The sequence below is a fragment of the Sesamum indicum genome, linkage group LG7 (genome assembly GCF_000512975.1).
Source record: "Sesamum indicum cultivar Zhongzhi No. 13 linkage group LG7, S_indicum_v1.0, whole genome shotgun sequence".
NCBI lineage: Eukaryota > Viridiplantae > Streptophyta > Magnoliopsida > Lamiales > Pedaliaceae > Sesamum > Sesamum indicum.
The window spans coordinates 721,592-726,491 of NC_026151.1; positions in this window are offsets into that span (position 1 = coordinate 721,592).

Sequence of the window (4,900 nt, forward strand, 5' to 3'; positions counted from 1 at the left end):
TCATACCAAGTGAAAATAATTGAGTTCTAGGAACTAAAGTGAAAAAAAAAAAAAAGTTTATAAATTAAATCTTTATTTTCACAAAACGATTCAATTTATAGATGTACTCACTTTTCATCTTTCACCTACATAAATAGGAAAAAATTAAAAATGCAATGCACAATAACATTTTGTAAATATGAAACAGTTATCGAATTATACCTTAAATTATGAGTGATATAATTAAATTCTAATTTATGCATTAAGTTTAATTATTTAAATTTGATGAGAAGTTATTAACCCAAAAATAATTTTTTGCAAATTATCTGATAATTAGAGTAAAACCCATCTTTCTTAAACTCAAGCTTCAATAATTATGAAAATGTCCAAAATATTATAAGGCATAACGCAAAGTCTTGGAGATGAACTCAAAATCCGCAGCCAACTCTCAACAGAAACTAAAACTCAAGGAATGTTTGAAATGGACTTTGGAGAGAGTAATTAAATTTGAAATGCTGAAAATTAACAATATGGCGTGCTTCAGCTTCTAACCAATTCTAATCTTCACATTAAACTCACACACAAATCACAATCACATACTGATGACGGAAATTTAGAAAAAGACAGATATATTCCCCAGTAGAAGGGCAAAAGTGACTTTATACACCCAAGAGGTTTGACCGAATGTTTGTGCATGATTCTATAGTGAGTAAATATTTAGTGGCATAATTAATGGCCATAATCCCGGACTTTTAGCACATTACATGTAATCATGGGGCATAAATGGGGGAAATGCACACTCGTGTGGAAAGGACAGGTTGAGGTCGTGGGGGACACAGTATCCCAGGGGTTGTTACCCGACTAGATAACATTTTCTTTCATCCACAGTATCCCAGGGATCGGGAGCGAAACGTAGGCACCAACCCTAAAGTGCGATCAACGATTTCGAGCCCGATCACATACGAATTTAGATTTTAATTTATATTATTATATTATTTATTAGTTCATTTATTAAATATAGTTTATATTGATGGATGCCATATTTAATCAAAATACTTTATGAGTTTGACTATGTAAATTAGTGTTGAATTAATAGACCAAATATTTAATTTTCGTTTAAAATCACTTTAGTCCCTCAAGTTCATTTTCTGACTTTACCATCCCTAAATTTTTATTTTTGTCTCAGTTTGGTCCCTCTAACTATTTTTTGGGAATAATGTGGTTGGAGTTTGACTTTTTGGAAGGTAAAATGATCAATTTAAGTTTGATTTTATCATTTTAGTCCTTTAAATTTATAAAATTATCAAATTAGTCCTTTTGTAGAAAGAAAACTATTTTTTTCGGTAAATATAAATTTCATTAAGTAAAAAGAAAATTATTTTGTTATACTTTTATATGGTGAATATGATGTATATCTTATATGTAAAATAAAAACATTGTGAACATAATGTTAACGTATTGCTTAACACAAAATAAAATAGTCTCTCTTTTTTTCACTTTCAAAAGTAACCAAAAATTTAAAAATTATAAATAAATTTTATAAAACTTATCTAATTTGATAATTTTACAGACTTAAGGGACTAAAATGATAAAATTAAACTTATTGACCATTTTATCGTTCAAAAAGTCAAAACTCAGTCAGGTTTTCGCCGAAAAATTATTAGAGGGACAAATTAAGACAAAAGGTAAAGTTTAAGGATGTTAAAGTCAAGAAATGAAGTTGAGGGATTAAAGTGATTCAAAATGAAAACTTAAGGGACCAAATATAGTATTCACCCAATACAATATCACATTTGACTTCAAAAGGTTATAGTTGGTTAATTCAATTACTAGATTTATTAGATTTAATCGTTACCATAGTTAATTTACTCAATTTTATCGGGCCTATTAACCAAATGTGTAATTATATGTATTGGTATTTAACTAAATTATATAGTAATGAGAAATTGATAGAAAAATCATAGAAATATTCGAAAAGTATATTTAAGCAATATTACAGCTATCGGAAGAAAATATGAGACTTTTATAATAATTTAAGTTAGAAATTTTATTGAGAGCATTAATTATAAACATATGATGGGTTTGATAAAACGAACTCTGGTGAACAAATAGATTAATTAAATATATACTTGAAAAATTTAGAAAGTCTAGTTATTCAAAAAAAAAAAAAGTGGAACGAATAGTTGAATTTTGATATAAATAGAATATAAAAATATTGGTGGAAAATATATGAATATTATATAATATTGTATTCAAAATTTATGATATTTACAATGTATTGATTATATATACAATAATCTACTATAGAACCTGAGGATAAAGAAGAGGGTTGAGTTGCTCCCTCTATTAGAGTGACAACTTGAACTTTGAGGTAAGTATAGTTAATTATGTTTATATGAATAAAATATATTAGATTGTTTATATACTTGATCGTGGATGTTGACTATTGGTCTGAATTACCTAGAGATCTGTGAAATTGTTATTGTGTGTTTACCGATGGTATTGTTGTACAGAAGTCAAATGAATAATTATGTGATATTATAATTGATTGCCGAATGAAATCAAATGAGAAAGTTCTTGACGAGGAAATAATTATTAAATGGTATTGAATGGTGAAGTTAATGATGTTGATGTGTGAATTGGAATAAAAGAGTGTTTACCTAACTTGGAGGGGGCATACTGCAATGGCTTATGATAATATTATATCGTAGTTGAGGTTCAATTCTCGTATTAGTTTTGCATGGCTATGAGCATTGAGTACTTTGTGATGGTGTCATCGCATGAAATTGGTCCTTTATTGTACAGACTAATTAGCTATATTTACTGAGTTGAAAACTCATTTTTTGCCGCGTACTTTTCAGGATATAATTCGCAGTGACTCATCTAGCTAGAGCTTAAGCTGGTTGTTAGATTTGTAGTTGGATCAACAATATCAATTTGAATCAGGAGTTCTAGCTACATATTTACAAGAATATGTAGCTAGAAACACCACTTTTGTCTTTTTCATATGTTATAGTGAATAATATTATATTAAGTTTTGATGAAGTATTTATTCGTTTGAGGTATACATAAAATATTGATTATACCATATGTCTTCGAACGGGGTGTCACAGTATTACTAATAGAAAAAATTATTTAAATGTATCATTTGTATTATATTACTTATTGAGAAATTAAAAAAATTAGATGAATTTTGTTCTGTTTATATTATATAATTCATTGTATAAAAAAAATTATGTTAAAGTACGTACCTAAATCTAAAATGATATTAGTTTTGAAATAATAAAAAAAATAATTAATTGTATTCTTTGTATTATATAATTCATTTTAAATCAAAATCTATATTAAATTACTAAATTTAAAATGATATTGCTTGATAAAAAAATAAAAACTTAGTTGAGTGTATACTTTGTCTTGTACTATTAATTTTATATTGAACATCTAAACTAATATTTAGTTAAATGTATTCTTTGTATGATATAATTCATTTTAGATTAAAAAAAAACTATGTTAAATTACTAAATTTAAATTAATATTATTTAATTAAAAAATAAAAATTTAAATTGGACAAAGCATGGCGGATTTGCTGGGCGAGTTGGGAATTTTGGCTGGGTATGGGTTCGGGGTTAAGGAAGCAAGGCGGATCTAGGATCCAGGCAAACCCGCCCCGTTGCAATCACTATAAATAATACACAATTTAGAAGAGAAATTAAAGATTTTATCATGTATTTGTATTTGATTATTGACTCTTCACGTTCAATCAACCCAGTACCGGATCATACGGTTCACTAGTTGAACCACTGAGTTAACCAATTTTTATTTTTAAAAAAATAGTTTTTTTCCTCCTTCGATTGCTGGTTTCAACTAGTCTGTTTTGTGGCCCAATTGATGATTCAAACAGTGCAATCATCCGGACCAGATCAAAACATTTAATCAAAGATACATATTAATTTTTATTAAAAAAAATTTTGTTAGTATTTAACAAATTCAATTAATTTTAATCAATTAAATATTTATTTGTTAAATAAATACAAATTTCAAAAATATTATATATAATTTTTTTAAATCACCTTTAATCAATGTGTAATCACATCAAATTCTAGAAAAGAGAAATGTAATTATGACTTTGATAATTTACGATGCTTCAAATCTGATTCTAAATCTAGGGTTTGGTCTTTTGCTGTCTACTTCGTAGGATGCAATTGTTTCCCACTCCAACATATGTGTCATAAATGGCTGACAGGCCCCAGGAATAGCAACAAATGCTCCAACTCTGCTGTCACTTCCAAAGTGCTTTGGGAGACTGAAAAGATAGCAACAAATCAAACTTTTCAAACTACACTTAATAAACAAACCTCTCTACTCCCATTCTATTCCCTTTTTGCTGTTTTTTTATTATAAATACTTCTTTTAAATAAAAAATAATTACATCGCTTTTAAATTATGAAATGAATATTATTATCTTATTATTGTGGAACTTTTTTAAAAAATATATTTGGAAAAGATAAAAAAAATAAAATTAAGAAAATATTAGTTCATAAAAATATTTTAAAGAATTTTACAAAATATATAAAAAATTATAATTCCTAATAAAAAGTTATTTTTCTGAGTTCACTACAAAAATTGGATGAAATCATGGGAGTTAAAACAATAAATTTATTATTAGACAGACGTTAAGATTAAAAAATATTTATAATTTCTTAAATAATAATAAATAACTTATAACTATGTCAAATGTCAGGAAGGTAGTTGTTATTTGTCCTATATTATTTATGAAGAGTTAAATGCCAAAAAAATTCGATGTTTATATTTTTTGATAATTTTTTTTAATGAAAACAAAAAAAGCAATAAACCCCCTAAATTTTTAAAGAAAAGGGTTGTGATCCCCTAATGTAAAAGGCCATATTCTTTTTTTTTTTTT